Source organism: Danio rerio, chromosome 8 (genome assembly GCF_049306965.1).
Source record: "Danio rerio strain Tuebingen ecotype United States chromosome 8, GRCz12tu, whole genome shotgun sequence".
In the NCBI taxonomy this organism is placed as follows: domain Eukaryota; kingdom Metazoa; phylum Chordata; class Actinopteri; order Cypriniformes; family Danionidae; genus Danio; species Danio rerio.
The window spans coordinates 45907314-45931950 of record NC_133183.1 but is presented as its reverse complement, the minus strand read 5'-3'; the positions used below and the strand labels follow the sequence as shown (position 1 = coordinate 45931950).

Genomic DNA, 24637 nt, shown 5'->3' with positions numbered 1-24637 from the left:
CGCGCCTACGCCCTGAAGTGGAGTCTATTCACTGAATGGTGCGTCTCTCGCAGAGAAGACCCCCGAAATTGCCAGATTAGTGTTGTGCTCTCTTTCCTTCAAGAGAAGTTGGACAGCAGGCTGTCGCCCTCCACTCTCAAGGTTTACGTGGCCGCCATCTCCGCTTATCATAGCGCGGTAGCTGGCGGCACCGTGGGAAAGCATAACCTGGTCATCCAGTTCCTTAGGGGTGCTAGGCGAATTAATCCATCTCGCCCCCCTCTCATGCCCTCTTGGGATCTCGCCCTCGTTCTCACGAGTCTGCGATCCGATCCCTTTGAGCCACTCGAATCAGTATCTCTAAGATTTCTGTCCCTGAAGACAGCTCTGCTGGTTGCGTTGGCCTCCATCAAGAGGGTCAGGGACCTGGAGGCATTTTCGGTCAGTGACTCGTGCCTGGAATTCGGGCCGGATTACTCTCACGTTATCCTGAGACCCCGCCCCGGTTATGTGCCCAAGGTTCCTACCACCCCCTTTAGAGATCAGGTAGTGAACCTGCAAGCGCTGCCCCCGGAGGAGGCAGACCCAGCCCTTTCTTTACTTTGTCCAGTTCGCGCTCTGCGCATTTATGTGGACCGTACTCAGAATTTTAGATCATCTGAGCAGCTCTTTGTCTGTTATGGCGGTCGGCAGCAGGGAAGTGCCGTATCGAAACAAAGATTATCCCACTGGATTGTGGATGCCATTTCACTCGCTTATTCGAGTCGAGGTCAGCCGTGTCCCCCGGGAGTACGTGCACACTCCACTCGGAGCGTTGCATCCTCTTGGGCGCATGCACGCGGCGCCTCTCTAACAGACATCTGTAGAGCTGCGGGCTGGGCGACACCCAACACATTTGCAAGGTTTTACAATCTGCGAGTGGAGCCGGTTTCCTCAAGGGTATTAGGTAACCCTTTGGTGATTGAGGAGACAACTCGGTAGGGTGTTGAAACACGCTTGCTGCGCCATTCTCCCTAACACGGAGGTACGTGCGCCTTTTTTATCTGTCAGTAAAGTTCCCCGTCAGGTGAGCCCTGCAGATTCCTCCGTGGCCCCCAGCACTGACTCAGCGGAGGAGTCACTTGCTGGCCCACTACGTTGTAGGTCTGCCCGCTGGTCAGCCCGCGTTTTGGGTATAGGTGCCTGCTATGCGTGATCCCCACTAGGCGATCCCATATGCTTATTCCGCCACGGTTAAGTCCCCCCCCTGGGCGGACCCGTGTCTTCCCTCTCCGCTAACCACTCTTTGCTATGCGTACTCCCCCTTTTTAGGGCTAGTCCATAGGTAAATTCTGCCATCTATCCCCCCCTTGGGTAACGGATGGCCTCCGCAGCGTCCTCCCTATCGGGATTGCACGCTTCCCAACGTACTGTCGTATTTCCTAGAATTATCTAGATGCTCACGACTTCCCAAAAAATATATCTAAATCCGTAAAACTTCTGTTGAAGTAGGATAAATTAGGGCCAGGGACACGTTGGAGGACCGCGCCCCCCATGATGTGGGTGCGTCACGCTTGCTTGACTATCTCCTCATCGGGGGTGTTGGTAAGGTGCAGTCATTATGGCGCTTTCCATATTCTCCCATTCATGGCACTGAAGTTCCCCAACCGAAGGGGAACGTTCGAGGTTACAGAAGTAACCCTTCGTTCCCCGAGGAGGGGAACGGAAGTGCCATATTCCGTCGCCATAATGACTGTCCCTTAGCTGTTTGAAAGTCTCTTCAGCTTAAAAGGATGGCGTCTGCTGGCTTCAGGTGTGCTTATATGCTGAGATGATTGCAGATGTCGCACACCTGCGCAAGCTTACGCTGCCAATTAATTTCATTCATTGGCCCGTTCAATACTCTCCAGATAAGCGGCTTCTGATCCGAATCCTCCCATTCATGGCACTTCCGTTCCCCTCCTCGGGGAACGAAGGGTTACTTCTGTAACCTCGAACGTTCTCCGACATCACCTGCCATCCGGCTTCCCCTCTTCCTCGCTCACTCTCGTCGGCCACATCTAAAAACGGAGGAGTTTGTAAGGACATTCTCTTCTCAATATATTTTTTGCTGTCCTAACCCCGGCCGTTTTTAATATTTGTTTTTTTTTTTTCTCCTTGTGTGCAGCGCCACTGGCCGAGAGACTCTTTCTCTTTACATACCCGGTAACGGAGGAGGTCCTAAAGACTATTTGTTTGATCTTTTTGGATTTTTGTGTTAATTTTTGTCTGTTATTTTGTGGTCCTGACTACTGTCTTTGCTGTTCATTAAAATCTTTAATTTGAACTGCATTTGTGTCCTTCCAGTCCCATTCCTGACACTTTCCTTGCAAATTGAAAGATTTTTCTTGCATATTGAAAGGTTTTGAATCCCTGTATGCTAATGTAATTTTTGTGTCTTTATTATTCAAACAAACATATTTAGTATTAGACCAAAACTAAGTACATTGTAATTAAAAAATAAAAGACTTAAAAAAAATTTATTTAAAAAATTTCCTTGGTTAAAAAAATCTGCATTGCAAAAAATAAACTATTGCCATTTTATTCAGTTACCAGTAGGGCTTTTACTCATTTTGCTTTCTGTTGGGTCGTTTTTTTTTTTTTTTTTTTTGCAGATCTTAAATCTTTGCTTGCGAGTTGAAAAGCTTTGAACTCTTCAGCGCAGGGGGCGGTATCTTGCCTCTGGGATGAGAGGCCTTTTTCTATTGGTCAATCTGGATTGACATCACAGGTTGGCCACGCATGCTACATTTTCGCGCGGATGGACTCCTAACAGTTAGATGAGCAAGCGATGGCGAGCAACAGGTCTACTTCTAGGTAATTTAACAAAAACTGTGTAACTTGTATATTTTTATCCACATGTCCCATTGGATAACATAACGACTGCTATTATTAACTCGGTGTACTTCGTAATATAGCTGAATAATCTCGATTAACTTACATTTGCTGTCGGCCATCAGTAGTGCACAGCAGCAATAGGCAACAGAAGGCCGCTGTACGTTATTTTGGAAAATATACATATAAACAGGCTTTGCTTATGTCTGTAGATGAAGGCCAGGTGCACCTTAACTTACGGTCGCAAACTTTTGTAATGAATCATCAAGGTTCACAAAACGAAGCATTCTTTTACCTGTAATGTTAGACATGTAAGAATAATATATAAATAAAGTTTCACATTTTTAAATTAAATATCCTGTTTAATTATGTAATATATAGTCTATGCTTTATATAAAATATTCAAACACATTTTTTTTCTTTTTGTGTTTACTGATTACTGTTTAAAAACCTTATTTTTCATAATTAAATTTATGGTCAATCTTCACAATTCCAAGCATGATGACATTCAAATAAGATTTATGCTGATGCTTATTTGCTTTACTTCTGTTACTGTAGTAGCTGGTATTTTCTATTCAGATAATCAAAATATTTTAGAATCAAAACATTGAACTGAAATCTCAAATGCAGCGAGTCTGTAAAATCCACGTTTCTAAATCCAAATTAGATCTGTTGACTACAGAATTTGTTCTCTTTTTTATTGTATATACATAATCTCTGAAACTGAACATTTGAAAGAGTACTGTAATAAAATAAAATAAATATTTTTAATAAACATTTTTTGTTCAGCCAAATTTGAAGTTAAAGAAATGGCAATATTTTGTTTACAACTTACCAGTAAAAATTATATCCAGTCTTCCAGTGATAATAGATTTGGTCAGGGTTGTACCGTGCAGTCTGTGCTAAAGTAGTGTAATGAATATGGCCGACCAGACACATAACTATTTTGTAACCATAACAAACACTACCCACATTCTGCCAAAGAAACACTTCCTAGAGCACCCCCATCATGTCACCAACGACCCGTGACCCAAGGAAAAGATGCATAGAGCCAAACTTCATGTTTACCTAGAGACAATGAATGAAAGCAAGCACATTAAACCAGCAAGAAAGGGGGAGGGCCAAAAGGCTGAGACAGATCTGACCATACAGTACACGCATTACATCAGTAACTGCAAACAGCAAACTCATCTGACATTAAAACATCATTGTTTGGTTTAACTCTGCCTATCGTTTCCTCTCCTATCTTTCTTTAATTAGAATATCAGGATTGGCACACCATACCTACGCCAGTTGGTCATATTATCATAGACTACTGAGAACTGAACTAACTTAGAAATGCTGAGTGTCAGTTTCAACAATCAGTACCCAAACAATTTGATACTCTACACCAGTACAGTATGTTGAGATGGAGGTGTTGTCTTGTTGTTTGCTGTGTATCTGTCTGTCTCTCCATCTTGTTTCTCCAGCGTTCAACGATGTCTTCATCCCAACACATCGCCTAACGAAAGGGGGATTTGTAATGAATATGGCCGACCAGACACATAACTATTTAGCTTTTTATTCCACAACGAGCCAACTTTGCCCAGAGAAGACTCGAAACCTGATTCCAAGGTATTTACGACCCAAAGGAATGTGCCATGTGGCATTAAACACAGGACTTACAAAGGACTCTTTAAACTGCTTGTTTAACACTGATGTTTTCATATAAACTTTACTCTCTTCATGTTTAATCATATGTTTTGCAAAGTTTCCCTTTCTCTTGTATTAATCTTTTTGGTTTTAATACACCTGCATAAAATGTTTAACTGTACCTAAGCTAAACAACCTCTTTTACTGAATTTGCTCTTCAGTGTTTGAACTCTCAGTAATGATTAAATCACACTGAACTGAGCTAAACTGAACTGAACTGAACTTAGTAACTGGAACAGTGTAGTTCAGTTTTTAGTGTTTATGACCATTTATGTGAAGCTGCTTTGACACAATCTACATTGTAAAAGCGCTATACAAATAAAGCTGAATTGAAATTAATTAAATTCAAGTTTGGACTTTTTGAAAAGCTTACTCGCTGTACAAATCGATCGTTGACAAAATTTATTTTAATATGAGTGCAACATATTAACGTTTTAAGAGACTTTAACATTTTTGTCCCAATTTGCAAAAAATTTGCCTATGCAAATTCTTCTGCCTCGGACAAAGACCGGTAAAATTAGTATTCCAGGAAGTTAGCTTTTAATTGGTCAACTTTCCATGTAGGGTGGATCCGAACCCGCCCTATAAAGCTTAGGACCAACCTCTTGGGACTGCTCTTCGCCTCTCTCTCTCTCTTTGCACCCCTCTCTGCTCACTTTCTTCAAAACTACCCTCTGCTCTGAAACACGCTGCCTGGGAGCTCCTCCCTCTCTCCCGGCTCCAAGGGCCTTTGTTTTGAACTTTCATCAACTCTCTACAACTTACTCAGAGACTGAGAAACCTCCAAAAAGCAGGCAGAAACCCAGACAGAAAGGGTTAATTGCACCGCGCTCGGTCATTTCACTGTTTAGAAACTTTTGCGGCTTCAGCGTCAAACGGTCTCCCCCACTACAACCTTTGGAAGAACAAAGGATCAGCCAACCAACCACAGGAGTAAAGACATCACGAACAGACCGCAAGTATCACCTTTCTCCCAACATCTTAACTGGTGTGAACTAAATTCAACCTTAAAGAGACAATTGAAGGGTTATATTGAATTTGATTACGTTTGGTTTGCTTGGTTTGTGCTTACAAACTTTTTTCCCATCATTACATCCTCTCAACCTCTTACTCAACGTTTGTTACTCTCCTCTATGCTTGTATGAATGTGTGTTTGTGTTAGGGGTTAGTTTCTGTTAGATTAGTCAATAAAGTTTAATTTTGTATAAAGAAAGGTGCCTGTGTATATTAATGAATCTAATGTCTTAAACTTAGATCTTGCTACCCTGCTCAAACTTTATGGGCTTTATTTTGATAACATCGCTGAATGATTCGTTTGTTTGGATCAAAAGAGTCGATTCATGACTTTCAAATGACTCTTCCTCCCACTAAGCTAGTCCGCTATATAATATTCAAGAAGGTACGCAAGCATTGAAATCTGAATCATAACTCTCAACATTATAACGGCGGGAAAGGCGCGGGAAGAATAACCTTGAGCTAATTTACTACATTAATAATGGTGTAGATATGCGAGCACTTTAATCTACATTATTATTATAATTTGCTACATGTTTATTTGTGGAGAATAAACAAAGCATTAAATATGTAATTTTACAGTAGATCATTCAATTTTACTTAATTCAATTTCTTTTCAAAAGATTACCTTTTGAAAAATCTTTTGTTTTTGTGAAGGAACATGATTTTATATCACATAATCAGGAAGAAATCATTATTTTGTAGCACAACATACCAGAAAATATTTTGAATTAATTTCAAGTCCATATCACCTATCCCTTCACATTTGATGCAATGCTATGCAATGCTTCTGAATGCCATGAATGTTACATTATCAAGTAATTTTGTTAATAGCTATATTGTTTATCTTTACAGATCTCTTCAGTGGGAGATTTTGCGTATGTCCGCTGATAGACTGGGACACGTTACTGATCGGCAGCCCATTGATGTTGAATATCTGCAGTTGGTTTGCAGTCAAGAGCTACTGTTTCTTCGAACAGGAGCATCATATTTAGAAATTCCACAGTGCGTGGTGGATGCTCTAGAACACTTTTCTGAGGTCATCTCTAGCTACCTCTCACAGAGTTTTGTCCCTCCACTTTTAGAAAATGTAGCTGTGGCTGAAAGTTTTGGAAGTGTGGGGCATACCAAGTGTCACACAGAGGCGTTTTTCGGGTGTGTGTGAAACAAGAAAAAAATGAATGATGGCTCAGCCGACGTAGCACTATGGTGCAAGGTGCGTTTATTTACAGTGCAAAAGTTTCCATTCCAAAAATCCCAAAAATAAAGTAGACAAAAAAATATATATAAAAAATAAATATATATATATATATATATATATATATATATATATATATATATATATATATATATATACAAAAAAATAAACAAACAACAAAACAAACAAATAGAAACAATAAAGTAACAAAATAATTATATACAAAATATTTGCTATCCAGAATTATCAAACCAACCATTCGCCACTACTCACACCTTCTATCTCCTACGACTCCCACACTGAACTGAGCACAAGTCACTCTATTTATAGTGAGTGACTCCGCCCAGTTTGGATTAAACTATATTGAAGGTAAGTATAAGGTAAGTATGGACATAAACAAATCTTTCAGGTCAGCATTTCACACTTTCATACACTTCATTTGTATTACTATATAACTTAAAACCAAAATTATTAAATCAGCATTTTCACATGTCATGAATACTCCTTTTTTCATTGTTTTCCCATTCTTTTCATCCCCCACATAAAACACATAGTCTCCCCCGGGTGCCCAACCACTCAGCGCATGCGCAGCGCATCACTGTGCATAAAATGCTGTGCATGACCTTTTTGGCCCCTTTTGCCTCCCGTAGCCGCAATTGCGCAACCCGGAAGAGGGACGCAACGAGACGAACAAACACAAACACAAACGGACACACAGGTAAGACAAATGTATGCGGTGTGGTTTATGGCGTGTCAGAATATGCAAGGATTAATGGAGTATATAATGTGTTTGTGCGTGTATGTGTTTTTATTACAGGGCAATCTCCCGTGTGCACCCGGTAGATCGGCTGGTGGAGTGAAGGGAAGTTATGTGTGTGTGCGTGAATATGTGGGTGTACAGCTCTGCCGCAGGCCAGTGACAAACTCCTTTGTCACATTACCTCCCACCTCTCCTAGATTGCCGACGTCAGGCAATCGTGACAGGTAATCTGCTGTGACATTGCTCTTTCCCGCCTTGTATCTTACATTAAACTTGAAAGGCTGCAGTGACAGGTACCATCTGGTCACTCTGGCATTCTGGTCTTTCATTGTATTGATCCAGGTTAAGGCTCTATGATCCGTTTCTAGGGTAAACTCTCTACCCATCAGGTAATATCTCAAACTGTCCAGTGCCCACTTTATAGCCAATCCTTCTTTTTCAATGGTGGCATATCTGGTCTCTCGTGGCAACAGCTTTCTACTCAGGTATAGGATGGGGTGTTCCTGACCTTCATCCTCCTGCATAAGCACTGCTCTAATTCCTCTCGCTGAGGCATCCACCTGTACCAAGAACTTCTTTGTAAAGTCTGGGCTTCGTAAAACAGGTACAGTACACATTCTCTCTTTTAAGGTAATGAAAGCCTTCTCACATTCTTCGGTCCACGGAATCGGATTCTTTATGGCTTTAGCCGTCAAATTCGTCAAGGGTGCTGCTTTTTCAGAGAATTGAGGAATGAATCTCCGATACCATCCCACCAGTCCGAGAAAGGATCGTACCTCCTTCTTGGTACGAGGTCTAGGACAGTTGCAGAGTGCCTCCACTTTGTCCACTTGTGGTCGTATCTCTCCATTCCCCAGTTGGAACCCAAGATACCTTGTTTCTTGTCTGGCCCATTCGCACTTGGCGACGGTCAGTGTCAAACCAGCTCCCTGTATCTTCTGCAGAATCTTGTGCAGATGGTGTACATGATCGGTCCAGGTAGTACTATAAATGACTACGTCATCCAGGTATGCGGCACTGTACTCCTCACAGTTTCTTAATACCTGATTCATGAGTCTTTGGAACGTTGCGGGAGCTCCATGAAGACCAAAGGGCATGGTCTTAAAATGGTATAGCCCCACTGGTGTCCTAAATGCAGTATACTCCCTGCTCGTCTTCTCCAAGGGTACCTGCCAGTATCCTTTACAGAGGTCCAAAGTAGTGATGTATTTGGCTCTCCCAATCCTCTCGACCAGTTCATCGATGCGTGGCATCGGGTAAGCGTCAAACTTGGACACCGCATTTAATTTCCTGAAGTCCAGGCATACTCTCAGCGTACCATCCTTCTTAGGTACAATGACTATTGGACTACTCCAAGCACTAGTCGATGGTTCTATGATGTCCATTTCCAACATCATCTTCAGCTCTTCCTTCAAGGGTTTAATCAGGCTTTCAGGCACTCTACATGGCCTTTGACGAATAGGTGTTGCTTCCGTTAGACAGATTTTGTGCTCCATCAAGTTTGTTCATCCGGTCTTCCTCTCTGTAATTCTGGGTAGGTGTTTAACACTTCGGTCAGTTCCACTCTTTGCCTCTCTTGCAGATGTTCCAGGCTTACCGCTGACTGCAAGTGTTCTGGGGTTTCAAAGTCCCCCTTGTCGTCATCTTCTGCTTCAGGTGTCTCTATCTTACAGGCCAACATACCTTTCTTCTACTCAGGTCCTGGCTCCCGCCATTCCTTCAAAAGATTGACGTGGTAGGTTTGATTTTTCTACCCCTTATCTGGATGAAACACCTCATAGGTAACAGGACCCTTCTTCTTAGTGATCTCATAGGGACCCTGCCACTTTGCCAATAGTTTGTTTGTGGAAGATGGTAATAGTAACAGCACTTTTTGTCCTGGTTGGTATTCTCTCCGTCGAGACCATTTGTCGCACCACAGCTTCTGGTTCTTCTGAGCTTCCTCCAGATTCTCCTGAGCTTGCTCTCGGTACTTCTCAAGTCTGTCTCTCATCTGTAATACAAACTTTACAATATTAGTTTCTCCTTCGGCTGTAGTGCTTGATGCTTCCCAACTCCTCTTCACCAGATTGAGAGGACCTTGCACCTGCCATCCGTACAGGAGTTCAAAAGGCGAAAAGCCTGTGGATGCCTGTGGGACCTCTCGGTATGCATATAGCAGGAACGGAAGCCACTTGTCCCAGTCTTTGCTGTTGTCACTTACAAATTTCCTCAACATCCTTTTGAGGGTTTGATTAAATCTCTCTACTAATCCATCGGTTTGTGGATGGTAGGGACTTGTGCGGATGGAATGGATGCCCAGCTGCTTGTGCAGTAACTGCATCAGTCTTGATGTGAAATTAGTGCCCTGATCAGTGATGATCTCTTGCGGGAATCCAACTCTGGAAAACAGTTGTGTTAATGCAGTGATTACCTTAGCAGTTGTGACGCTGCATAGAGGGAATGCTTCAGGGTATCGTGTAGCGTAATCACAAATGACTAATATATACTGGTTGCCTGTACTGCTTCTTTCCAGTGGCCCAAAAATGTCCATGGCGATCCATTTGAATGGAGTTTCGATGACAGGTAATGGATGCAAAGGAACTCGCGCTGACCTGTGAACAGAGCTGGTTTTCTGGCAAACAATACATGTGGAGCAATATGTGTGTACGTCAGTATACATGGAAGGCCAATAGAATCGTGTACCGATGCGTTGGTAGGTTTTCTGGTGTGCTAAATGTCCAGACCAAGGAATGGTGTGTGCTAGATGTAATATGAGTGATCTGCAACATGTAGGCACAACAAGACGTTTGACACCATCAGACAACACATATAGTACATCCTTTTCTATCACATATTTCTCTGCCCCTAGCGTCTCAATTTGTTTTTCCCCCTCACACACTTTAGCAAACAAAGGTTTCAATGTTACATCTTCAGCTTGTAACTGTGCAATATTTTTAGGGATATCCCATTCAGTCACCTTCAACCCTTCAGTTGACACTTCCACAATAGGTGAACCCAATTGCTTCTCAAGACGGCGCTGTCGCCGTGACTTTTTTGGTTTACCCCCCTCCCCTTGGATCAAACTGTCATCCATAGCAGGTAAGGGCTCTAAACCCGCTCTGGTTTGTGAGCGTGTTAGCACAGGACATGATATAACATCATTCACATTGGTACTTTCAACAGCATTGCTTAACAGTTCGTTCAACACAGGTAGGTCCCATCCCAAAACCATACCTACAGGTAAAGCATCCACTACCCCCACTGACATCAAGTATGGTTGATCATTGATAACAAGAGTCACTTCAGTGGTAGGATAGTCTTTTTTGTCCCCATGTACGCATTGGATGTTCTGTGTGTGTGTAAAGTCAATGGTGTTTCTTGGAATGTAGCATTGTTTTATCAGTGTAAATGTGCTGCCAGTGTCAATGAGTGCATTTATGTTTTGTCCATTCACGGTGACGTCTATGTGTCGATTAGTGTACGTCACCCTGTCTTTTACGTCCCCCTCTCTTGGAACATAACACAGACAGGTGAGTTTGGGTTTGCGTACTGGGCAGTTCGACGCCTTGTGCCCCTTTTGTTGACAGTAATAGCAAATAAGCTTTTTAGTAGGAAAAACAGAGACAGTACCTTTTCCAGATGTATCAGTGTGCTTGGCCCCTCGTGTTGGTGTAGAACGGGCATACATCTGACCTCCTCGGTGTGCATTCAAGTACTGGACTGCCAACTTTGCTCCATTCAGCCCATCGGTCGGCTCATGCTCTCTCACCCAGGTCCGTACCTCCAATGGCAGTACTCGTAGCAGCTGCTCGAGGATGACAGCCTCTCCTACCTCCTCCTTTGTGCACTGCTCGGGACGTATCCATCGTTTGTAGAGCCCCTTGAGGCGATTGTAGGTCTCCGTCGGTGTTTCTCCAGCAGGAATAGATGTCTGCCGAAATCGTTGTCGGTAGGTCTCTGTTGATAAATCGAATTTCGCCATCAGTGCCTCCCAAAGATCCTTATAGACTTCCGCCCGATCTTCGGCCATCGCGAGGTATGCCTCCAGCGCTTTTCCGGTGAGAAGGGGTACTAGTCTATTCGCCCATTCTTCTTCCGGCCAACCCCAGGTCTTTGGTAGACGCTCAAAACGACGCAAGTAATTCTCCACGTCCTCTCCCTCTTGAAATGCTGGCATCCGTGACTCTGGTCGCATTGGTGGTGGTGGTGGTGAGTCTGCTGCCCTCTGCGTCGACAGTGTCGGGTTCTGCGTGACTGACGGTCCCCGAATTCGTGAAGCTGCAGGTGTGGGTAGATCTAGGCGTAGACTTTGGCTTGGTGATGTTTCTGGTATAACTGAGCGTTGCAGTGACTCTCGCAACCCCAGTAGCTCATAGATGAGGCCTTCTTCCCTTTTTGACTAAGCTGTCAGAAATGTCCTCATCAATGCCACTACATCGCTCTCCATACCTTTTAATTCAGATTTAACTCTAGGGGACCTGGCTTCGGCACCCTCTGCACTGGCTGTCTCCTCTTCGTCCATAGTGTCCCATGCTACCTCTTCCAGCACAGGTTTTTGTGACCGCAGACCCTTCCTGGCCTGACTTTTCAGAAGTCACTTTTCTACGACTGGCCATCCCACTTCTGACACCACTTGTCACACAGAGGCGCTTTTCGGGTGTGTGAAACAAGAAAAAAGTTAATGATGGCTCAGCCGACGTAGCACTATGGTGCAAGGTGCGTTTATTTACAGTGCAAAAGTTTCCATTCCAAAAATCCCAAAAATAAAGTAGACAAAAAAAAACAAAAAAAAACAAATATATATATAAATATATATATATATATATATATATATATATATATATATATATATATATATATATATATACAAAAAAATAAACAAACAACAAAACAAACAAATAGAGACAATAAATAACAAAATAATTATATACAAAATATTTGCTATCCAGAATTATCAGACCAACCATTCGCCACTACTCACACCTTCTATCTCCTACGACTCCCACACTGAACTGAGCACAAGTCACTTTATTTATAGTGAGTGACTCCGCCCAGTTTAGATTAAACTATATTGAAGGTAAGTATAAGGTAAGTATGGACATAAACAAATCTTTCAGGTAAGCATTTCACACTTTCATACACTTCATTTGTATTACTATATAACTTAAAACCAAAGTTATTAAATCAGCATTTTCACATGTCATGAATACTCCTTTTTTCATTGTTTTCCCATTCTTTTCATCCCCCACATAAAACACATAGTCTCCCCCAGGTGCCCAACCACTCAGCGCATGCGCAGCGCACCACTGTGCATGAAATGCTGTGCATGACCTTTTTGGCCCCTTTTGCCTCCCGTAGCCGCGATTGCGCAACCCGGGAGAGACAAACAAACACAAACGGACACACAGGTGAGACAAATGTATGCGGTGTGGTTTATGGCGTGTCAGAATATGCAAGGATTAATGGAGTATATAATGTGTTTGTGCGTGTATGTGTTTTTATTACAGCGCAATCTCCCGTGTGCACCCGGTAGATCGGCTGGTGGAGTGAAGGTAAGTTATGTGTGTGTGCGTGAATATGTGGGTGTACAGCTCTGCCGCAGGCCAGTGACAAACTCCTTTGTCACACCAAGTTAAGCATACCAAGAGAAAGACTTCAAGATGCTCAGCATGCACTTACCACTGGCCTCTTTGGCTAAAGTGCATGGTATTTCAAGATCTACCTTATACAGGCGAATGAAGGAGGAAAATTTGTCCGTAAAGAACAGCTATTCACATATTTCAGATCATGAGCTTGATCAGAAGGTTAGATCAATAAAAGAAAGAATGCCTCATGCTGGATATATGCTTGTAAAAGGATCTCTACAAGCAAGGGGACACAGAATTACATGGAGACAAGTAAAGATGTCTATGCAACGTGTAGATGGTGCTGGGGGGGGGGGGGGGGTACTTTCAAGAATGGTCCAGCTGTCTTGCATTGCAAGACGTGTATACTCTGTTCCTGCTCCCTTGTCTCTTCTCCACATAGACACCAATCACAAGTTGATAAGGTAAAAAAAGTAATAATACACACACACACATATCATATATATATATATATATATATATATATATATATATATATATATATATATATATATATATATATATACATACACACACACACACACACACACACATACATATGTGTGTGTGTGTGTGTGTGTGTGTGTATATATATATATATATATACACACACACAACAGTTCTGTCTGGTTCTTGAATCTTATTGGCTGATATATCTATGCAATATTCTGCAAATAACAGCACTAGTTCCACCTCTTTACCCTTGTGTATTACTCCGCCCACATACAGCGACAAGCAGAGGACGCTCTACAGTTTGACAAATACTGATGCTGTTGGGCAACATGATATACTTTTGAGGCTTTTTTAGGCTAGAATGTAGTTGTTTATATTGCCAATATGCAGTTTATTTAAGGATAGTGCCTATTTCAAATATTTATAATTTCTGAGAGAGCCTGTCATTAAGCAGAGTAAAGAGGGTTGATGTTGTCCATCCACAAGATGGCGACAGAGAACTCATAATAAGCCCTTAGAGGAGAAGAAACCCAGTGTAAATTTCATACTACAGCTGATCAAATTATTAAACTGGTAAGTGACTTTCTGAGTCGATCTCTATTTTGTATGTTGTAGTGCTATTTAGTATGACATTTAGTATGACATGGGACTCGCATATCAGGAATGTGTGTATTTTGTGTTGACCACTCTTTGTATAACCCTGAGTTTTTTGGTTGGTCAACTGTTTGTTTCTAATCAATCTCCTGTTTTCTTTACTGCAGACTAGTTCAGTAAACAAAGAGAAAAAAAATGCCCAAATGTGTTTAGCATTTTTCCTTCTCATTTTATGCTGTTCATGCCACAATATTACACTTGTAACAGTGCGATGTGGCTGTATATCAGCACTGGTGGGAGACATCCGTTGGCACAATGCCACAAGTGCTTTAGTGTCCCACCAGTGACGATATACAACCACATCACACTGCTTCGAGTGTGATTTTCCCAGTATTTCTTTGTTGCAATTCGGAGATCACAATAATTAACTCAAATAAAAGCAGCGCAATCACTACCAGATTACTGTTGTGATTGCTATAAGGAAAAACACTAAACACATGTGGGCATATCTTCTTTTTCTCTGTTTACTGAACTGGACTGCAGTAAAAAAAACAAGAGATTGATTAGAAACAAACAGATGGCCAACCAAAAAAGTAACTCAGGGTTATACAAAGCGTGGTCAACACAAAATACACGTTCCTGATATGCGATTACAATCTCACACTCAAAACATTAAAATTACTATAGAATAAATACAGCACTACAACATACAAAAGAGAGAAAGATCAACTCAGAAAGTCACTCACCAGTTTAATAATGATTTGATCAGCTGTAGTTTAAAAATTTTCCTCTCCTTTCAGGGCTTATTATGCAGTCTCTGTAGCCATTTTGTGGATTATGCTATATCTCAGAAATTATAAATATTTAAAATAGGCACTATCCTTGAATAAAGAGCATAGTTGCAATCTCTAAAAAAAACTATATTTTTTACTAAAAAAAGCCTCAAATGTACATCGTGCCTAACAGCTGCAATATTTGTCAAACTGTCAGTCTATGTGGGTGAATTGATACAAAAGGTTAAAGGGTGAGGAAGCGGTACAAGTTCTGATATTGCGAAATATTGCACGGTTATTAGCCAATCAGATTCAAGAACCAGACAGAACTGTTGTACAAATACTGTATATATATATATTCATTTCCATCTTAAAAATTATTGTATAATTAATCATAGCTATCATACTTTTGTTAGTTTTTATTGTGTATGAAATGTTGTCTTTGTAATCTCATTTTAATTCCTCATTATACACTTGTTTTAATAAATATAATATAGTGGTTTTTGGGGCTGTTGATGGCTTTTCGCAGAAGGTAATCTTTAATCCGTCATTTCATGTGTATACCAATTTGTCTTGCATATCTTGCACAAAATTAGACTTTGCATGTCTCCCTCTTGAACAGGTCTTCTACTTGGATGTTGCTGGGAATAACAAAGCCAGTACAGCTTTTGGATTTTTCATGAATGGAGTGAACAAAAATTGATGGCCATCAAGGTATGTACATTGCACTAAATAATGGCCACAATTTTCTGACAAATAGTGTGATTTCATAGTACTAGTTTGAACATTTAAAACATTTTAAACAATTTTAAAAGAACTACTGTCAGTTGGCTGGTAGAGAGAGTGTTACGTTTAAATCGTTTAGACTTTACAGACCTGAAACTTGCCTATAGCACTTATTCATTGTTGCTCTTAGTTGTGTAAGTTGCTCTTAGTTGTGTAAATTGCTTCCTTGTCCTCATTTGTAAGTCGCTTTGGATAAAAGCGTCTGCTAAATGACTAAATGTAAATGTAAATGACTAAATGTAAATAAGGGTCAGAGAGGATCCAAGTGCAAGTGACAAAATGTTTATTAGTATCTGACAAATAAACCAGAAAGTGCCAGGCTAGAGGGACGCAGAACACAGGACAGGAACAGAACAGGGAAACCAGATCCAGATTCTCCTCAGGGCCTGAGCACAGACAGCACACACACATGAGCGATAGTAACGAACTAACACAGACACACAAAAGCGTCGCTCAGATATAGGCACCATGATGAGCCTCAGCTGGCGAACTAATCAGACCAACTGAGTGTCGTCATAACACGTGAGCATAACAAATCCACATGGACAACCAAAACAAAACAAACCCACGTGATCAAACACACACTCCGGAGATGCGCACAAACCTGCAACCGTGACATTACCTCCTCTCCTACAAGCACCTCCTGGTGCTCCTAGAAGAGCTTACCCGGCGATTGTAATCATCGATGAGAGAGTGATCCAATATGTCCTTTGCAGGAACCCAACTCCTCTCCTCCGGACCATAACCTTCCCAGTCCACCAAGTATTGAAATCCTCGTCCCCTCCGTCTCGAGTCCAGAATGCGCTTAACCGAATAAACGGTCTCCCCATCTATGAGAGGTGGCGGGGGGACCGGTGTGGGCGGGTTAATGGCCGTATGAAAAACAGGCTTTAATTTGGAAACATGAAACACGGGATATATTCTCCACCGGACTAATGATCTTGATGACAGTAAATGGGGCGATAAATTTAGATGCAAGTTTATTACATACGGAATGCAAAGGAATATTCTTAGGTGAAAGCCACATTTTTTGACCGACGACGTAAACGGGAGGCTTCGACCGGTGGCGATAGGCTTTAGCCTTGGTGCGCGCACCCACTTGGAGGAGGGTCTGTCTGGCCCTGCTCCAAGTGCGTCGACACCTCTGGACAAAGGCTTGGGCGGAGGGGGCCGCAATTTCGGATTCCAGACTGGGAAAGGCTGGTGGCTGGTAACCTAAGCTACACTGAAATGAAGAGAGGCCCGTAGCCGACACAGGTAATGAATTGTGTGTGTACTCCACCCATGGGAGCTGCTGACTGAGGAGGGATTTTGGGAAACCAAACAACGTAACATGCGCTCGAGATCTTGGTTGGCCCTCTGTTTGTCCGTTACTCCGTTTGTCTGTTAATATGGAATTAAGACCCCAATTAATGTGAGGTTTATGAAGAATTAACCAAGGATGTCCTAAAACCATTGGTGAGTTGGAACAGTCTGTTAAAAAAAATGAAATGTGTTCAACATGATTTCCAGACGTCATAAGTTTTATGGGTTTGGTGGAGTGAGTGAAAATAGAAAGGGAAAGCCCACTGAGGGCGCGTACTGCAATGGGTTGTGACAGAGCTATAACCGGAAGTTTAGAACTGAAAACGAAACTGGAGTCAATGAAATTTCCCTCCGCCCCGGAATCGACGAGGGCATGGGTGTCATGACTGTGTCATGAACCCCATGATACAGTGACGGGCAATAAAGTAGCAGCCGTAGAGGATTTGTCCAAACTAATTTCACCCATCAGTAACCTCTTACCTACTGATGGGTGTTATCTTTTACGGGACAGGAAGCCACCCGGTGACCCGCCCCTCCGCAGTAGAGGCAGAGTCCCTCCGTTCTCTGTCGGCGCTTTTCTTGTTTGGACAAGCGGGATCTCCCCAGCTGCATGGGTTCCGGGTCAGCGCTTACCACTTTCGGTGTAGCAGCCAACGGCGGAAAGTCAGGGACGGAAACTGGAAACCTGCTCTGCTGCAGGCGAGTCTCACGTCGGAGCAGTCTGGTGTCCACTCGGATGGCCAAATCTACCAACTCATCAAGAGTCTTTGGAAGATCTGAGGAATAGATCGCATCCTAAAGACGATCAGATAATCCGTGCAGAAACATGTCCCACTGCGCCTCCGAGTTCCAGCCGCATTCATTGGCTAGTGTTCGTAACTCAATCAAGTACTCCGCCATGCTCCGATTCCCCTGGCGGAGTTCAGCGAGGACTCGGGCGGCCTCTCTCCCGAAAGCGGCCCGAACAAAGACCTTTTTAAGTTCTTTGGAGAACAGGTCAAATGTAGAACAGCATGGTAGCTTTTGTTCCCATGCTGTTGTTCCCCACTGGGCCGCCTTGCCCGAAAGGAGGGTGATGACAAACGCCACCTTAGATTGCTCGGAGGATAATAATGACTGCTGCAGCGAGATGTAAAGGGAACACTTAGACAAAAAGGATCGGCACAAGAGAGGCTCTCCAGAGTAGCTGGTCGGAGGTGGAAGGCGCGGCTCAATAGAGCGACCAAGAACCGCAGGCGCTGGTAACTCTTCCGGGGTCGGTGCAGTCTCGGGGGTCGGTGCAGTATCAGCCTGTGCAGCTCGGGTAACCAGTTGTTGGACCTGGGAAGTCAGCAGTGAAACTTGGCCAACCAGGGCCTGGATCGCCTGAGCCGTAGTGGCCAGGGCCTTATCCTGTCGATCAATCCTTACGTTGCTCTGAGAGACAAATTTGGAGATCTGGGAGACACTTGCTGGATCCATGTAAAGGTCAGTTTGTTCTGTTACTTTTAAATAAGGGTCAGGGAGGATCCAAGTGCATGTGACAAAATGTTTATTTGTATCTGACAAATAAACCAGAAAGTGCCAGGCTAGAGGGACGCAGAACACAGGGCAGGAACAGAACAGGTAAACCAGATCCAGATTCTCCTCAGGGCCTGAGCACAGACAGCACACACACCTGAGCGATAGTAACGAACTGACACAGAAACACAAAAGCGTCACTCAGATTTAGGCACCATGATGAGCCTCAGCTGGCGAACTAATCAGACCAACTGAGTGTCATCATAACACGTGAGCATAACAAATCCACATGGACAACCAAAACAAAATAAACCCACGTGATCAATAACACACTCCGGAGAAGTGCACAAACCTGCAACCGTGACAGAGAGATGGTGAGAAGAGATAAAAAAAATAATAATAAAAAAGATTTGGAGGGCCTATTGTTTAAGCATATTTATTTTATTTATTATTATCTAGAAAACATTAGTTTAAGAGATTAGTTAAGTCATTGTATTGTTGCTTAAGAACTCTGAAGTTTTAAAAATTTTAAGAATTTTTATGATGCATATTTAATATAAAAAAGTAAAGTCATATATTTGAATGAATAAAAAACTCTTTCTGACTTTTCTGTTAAAAGAGTACGAGCAGACCAAGGGGTTGAGAATGTAGACATTGCTCGGTGCATGTTTAATGTGAGAGGAACTGGCCGTGGCAGCTTTATTGCTGGCAAAAGTGTGCACAATAAGAGGTAGTTAAGTAAACAAAATAAACTTGAAAGATGCTTTGCAATTAACCTTTTTTTCATACTTTATAAATTTTTCTGTCTGTTTTAGAGTGGACCGGTTGTGGAGAGATGTTTGGACCTCTGTAACATCAAGTTACTACAATGTGCTCCACACCTAAGAAGAGGAGAGATTCATTGATCTGTCCAGTGATGTTGACCTTTTCTGTGTAGGATATGTTTTCATCCCCAGAATTCATGCAGACTTGCAGCATTTTACAGATATCTGAAATTGTCATCCCTTGCGAAACTTGGAGGGAAACTTGACACCAAACGAGCTCTGGAATATCGGGATGTTGCAAGCACCTGTCTCAGAGCCTGATTTTTCAGAGGTATAGTATATGCCACTTAAGGCAATACACTTGAACAACAACAACAACAATTAATATATATGATAATATTTCTCCAGTTTTACTTAGCTTCAAATGAGTCATTACCTAATTAAGTATGTGCTAAGTGCATACATTATACATTTTTATCATTATCTTTAAAAATGTACAAAAATAAATTTTTACAATTTTTGTTAAAAAAATTTATACAATCAGACAAATTATGTGTAAACATATCCATCAGTAAAAAAAAAAAAAAAAACATTTGGACTTTATATGAATATAAGGTTTAATGTATGAAAGTGCAAAACAGAGTTTCCATGAGTCATGGAATTTTGAAAAAGTCATGTAATGTAATATCTGTTCCTATTAGATATTGAATGTTTTCAGGCCCATCAACAACTAGTCTCTGAAGTCAAATGCAATCTCCAGACTACCTGCTAACTAGGGCAAACAAGCCAGGAAAATGTAACTTAGTAGCCTTGTCTTCCAAATGTCTACTCCAAAGTCTGGATTTTAAAAAGATGACCTAAAAGATAAAAGTAAAGTCTGTAATCTATTATTGAGGTTAGGTTAGGTATGCAAACAGTAAAAAAATAAGTAAATTGCATTTTCTAACGTTGTTCTCATAGTGGAAATTAAATCATTGCAAAGTTATGTTCCACCCAAAACCATTTTACTATTATGCAAAATACAGAGATGTATAAAGTACTAGAGACCCATACTTAAGTAAAAGTACAAGTGCTCTATCAAAAATTGACTTGAGTAGAAGTAGAAGTGCTCTTTAAGCACCATACTTAAGTGGAAGTACAAAAGTATTCAACATTTTTTGTACTTAAATATTGCAAGTAGTTTATTTAAAAATTTACTACTCAAGTACTGAAAGTAAAAGTACAAGTATTGTGTAATGTAGTTATTAAAGAAAGCAGTCAAAATACACTAATTGTTTTGTTTATTTTAAATATCAAACTAAATCCTGCTTCACTAATTAACTTGTTTTTGTGTTGAAAACGTGTATATTACTGTGTTAAATGAAAATATGAAATATTTTATGGCTTATGGCTATGATTTAGTATTAATTTTTATTTATTTTTATTATGATTTTAAATAAATTGGTCTTACAGTTCATATTTTCTGTAGTATATTTATTAATTCTGGTACTTTTACCATAAACTAAAGTCTCAACCATTTGGTAGAGGCTGATTAAGAAATTAATCAGTTAAGAAATTAAGAGTTAAAGGGTTTTTTTGTAATACAATTTTGTCCTTTAATGCAGCAGTCAGATATACGAACTGTGTCCTTAATTTGACCTGCTCAAAGAAAACACTTTTTCTGGATGTACTGTATCAAACAAAACTCATGCACAGAAGACAGCACGAGCATTTACAGCTAATAAACTCATGTCAATATTATCCCGCCTGCTTTTTGAGCGCTGACAGGTGGGTCTTACACGGCTATGATTGGTTATTTTCCTCAACAGAAAGAGCTTTAGAAATATAAGCGCTGTTCACCCATGGCGGGAAGAATGCGCGATTATCACAGGTAATAGACACAGTGGAAAAAGCTTGCACATGAGGCACGCTTATGTCTGGATCCACAGCTTTAACAGCTAAGAAGAGAGGAAAAGTTACCTTACAAACTGGCCAGCGAATCAAATGTCCAAAGTGAGAGAGCGAGAGATAGACAGAGGTTAAGTTTTACAATATTTCTCCCAAATAGTAAACTAGCGGCTGGTATGCTGTGCCGCCTCGCCCTCGCGCCTCCGTCCTTCGCCATAGTATTGTGACATCGCGCATATGAGATAAATGACGTCATCACGTAATAACCGGTTATGACCTATTATTACTGAACTGATATCAATCATTTTGACACCCCTAGTAACGAGTAACGATGCAGCACATAAAAAATCTATCGGAGTAAAAGTATTAAACTCATGGAAAATATGTACTTAAGTAAAAGTGGAATTAGGAGAAAAAAATAATACTCCAGTAAAGTACAGATACTGCCTTTTAGTACTTAAGTACAGTAGTGAAGTAGTTCTACTTCGTTACTATACATCTCTGGCAAAATACAACAGTGGCCTGTTATTACCAATCATTATACTAGGTCATGAAAAAAAATTTTTTTAGGAATTTTATTTTTATTTTTATTTGATTGTTTATTTTTATTTGATTGTTTAGCTTAGGGTGGGAACTCTGTAATCAAAAACCATACTGTCATACTTTGTATGCTGATTGTTCTTATAATTAATATCTAATGCCCTTCCCCACCCCCTTTCCTCTTTTCCAATGCCAGATTTTGCAATCTAAGGAGATGCTGTTCAACAATCAACACACAGCTCACTCTGACAGTGGAGTCATTGTCCCAGAAATACCTTGTCCCTAGTCACCTGCAGGGCTTGCTAGTCTACAGAATCAAGTGAACCCCACCACTGTCCTTATCCTTTGGTTATTGGTTATATTTGCAAACACGCGAATTTGCATTAAATTTAATGACATAAACATTTTTGGACATTGAAATAGCTACAAGTGCCAGTCTTTGTTATGTTCTGTATATGCTGTTTTTATACACCTGTTGATAGTTTATAGTAATATGTATGTAGTAAAAACTGTCAATGTTTTAAGTGTAATTTATTAGGGAAATTATTGAAACTGATGAATTTTACGTTGTGAAAAGTGATAATTTATTCAGTATCAAAACTATTTTTGTAGAACGTATATCAAACACAGTAGCATTAATTTGTCTTGCATAGGTTTAGAACCTTAAGACGTAGTTATCAATTACAAGTTTCTCAGTATGCTAACAGGAAGTTGTTTTCCATTAGAGCTTATTACTACCACAAAAGGTGTGTCAATGTGTGGAAACAAATGTTTACCCAAAAACATTTAGGCTTAAATGCATTTAAACAACATGCATCAAAAAATAAACTTAACATCCCAAGTGCAGAAAAGATAATGTTAATCAGGAATCCATAAACTGATTTTCTACAGTAGACTACCATTGTCAAAAGTATCCTTGGTATCAGTAATACAAATGTACAAAATATGATAATGCATCTTAAGTGCTGCTGAGTGGATTCTTGAACACTGCTGATTGACCATCATATTCATATGCTCATGTATAATGATCATTGCTTCACACTTTTTACCAAGCATTTGCACCAACACACGGAGACTGGAGCGTTTGAAATCCATGTTTGTCATTTACATTTACATTTAGTCATTTAGCAGACGCTTTTATCCAAAGCGACTTACAAATGAGCAATTTACACAACCAAGAGCAACAATGAATAAGTGCTATAAGCAAGTTTCAGGTCTGTAAAGTCTAAGAAGGGAAGTATTAGTAGTATTAGTATTCTTATTTTTTTTATTTATTTATTTTTTTGTACAGTTAGTGTGATATTCAGAGAGGCAATTGCAGATTAGGAAGTGTAGTGGAGACTAAATAGTTGAGTTTTTAGTCGTTTCTTGAAAGTAGCGAGTGACTCTACTGTTCTGATGCAGTTAGGGAGTTCATTTCACCAACTGGGCAGATTGAGCGTGAGCGTTCGCGAAAGTGATTTCTTCCCCCTTTGGGATGGAACCACGAGGCGACGTTCATTCACAGAATGCAAGTTTCTGGAGGGCACATAGATCTGCAGAAGCGAGAGCAGATAAGAAGGAGCAAGGCCAGAAGTCACTTTGTAGGCAAACATCAGAGCTTTGAATTTGATGCGAGCAGCAACTGGCAGCCAGTGCAAACGGACTAGCAGCGGAGTGACATGTGCTCGTTTAGGTTCATTGAAGACCACTCGTGCTGCTGCATTCTGGAGCAGTTGAAGAGGCTTGATAGAGTTAGCTGGAAGCCCAGCTAGTAGAGAGTTACAGAAACCCAGTTTGGAGAGAACAAGAGCTTACACAAGGAGTTGAGCTGCATGTTCAGATAAGAAGGGTCGGATCTTTCTGATGTTATAGAGTGTGAATCTGCACGATCAAGCAGTTCTAGAGATGTGGTCAGAGAAGTTTAGTTGGTCATCAATCGTTACTCCAAGGCTTTTCACCGTTTTGGATGCAGTAATGGTTGCCCCGTCCATCTGGATTGAAAAGTTATGGTGTAGAGTCGAGTTGGCAGAAACTACAAGCATTTCCGTTTTTGCGAGGTTCAGCTGAAGATGATGATCTTTCATCCAGTGTGAAATATCCAACAGGCAGGCTGAGATGCGAGCTGGAACCGAGGGATCATCAGGATGAAAAGAGAGGTATAGCTGGGTATCATCAGCATAGCAGTGGTAGGAGAATCCATGTCTCTGGATGACTGGTCCTAGAGATGATGTGTAGATGGAGAAGAGAAGTGGCCCAAGAACAGAGCCTTGAGGTACCCCAGTGTTTAGATGCTGTAGGTTGGACACCTCACCCCTCCAAGACACCCTGAATGACCTGTCAGTGAGGTAAGATCTGAACCATTGTATAACAGTGCCCGCAACGCCCAGTGACTCGAGCGTAGATAGCAGGATCTGGTGGTTAACAGTGTCAAAAGCAGCTGACAAGTCCAGCAAAATGAGGACTGATGATTTAGAGTCTGCTTTAGCCAGTCTGAGATCCTCCACGACCGAGAGCAGGGCAGTCTCAGTTGAGTGGCCTTTCTTAAAGCCGGATTGCTTGTTGTCCATGAGATTGTTTTGAGTAAGAAAGTCCAGGACTTGATTGAACACTACTTTCTCCAGAATCTTGGCCATGAATGGAAGCAGGGATACTGGTCTGTAGTTTTCAAGTAGCGTATGGTCCAGGTTGGGTTTCTTTAGCAGTGGGGTTACCCTAGCCTGCTTAAATGAAGTGGGGAATAAACCAGAGACAAGAGATGTGTTAATTATGTGAGTCAGTGTTGGTATGACTGCAGGAGAGATGGCTTGCAAGAGATGAGAGGGAATGGGATCGAGTGGACAGGTGGTTGCATGGCTAGATAGCACCAGTTTGGACACCTCAGACTCAGAGAGCTGAGAAAAAGAGGTGAGTGTGTGTGGTGTACCTTGCGTGTTTGTTGTAGGTGCAGCAAA

The 24637-nt window shown here is 41.4% G+C and overlaps 1 long non-coding RNA gene across 2 annotated transcripts; it reads left to right on the top strand.

Moving 5' to 3' along the window:
- Positions 1-13730: 13730 nt before the first annotated feature.
- On the top strand, positions 13731-22226 carry LOC137487386 (uncharacterized). 2 transcript variants are annotated; one of them, XR_012384695.1, is made up of 5 exons: positions 13731-15454; positions 15545-15636; positions 19133-19243; positions 19329-19608; positions 21901-22226. It is a non-coding gene; the product is annotated as an uncharacterized lncRNA (long non-coding RNA). The 2 variants fall into 2 exon arrangements; XR_012384694.1 differs by lacking the exon at positions 21901-22226 and having other exon boundaries at positions 15045-15454; positions 19329-20306.
- The last annotated feature ends 2411 nt before the right edge of the window (positions 22227-24637 follow it).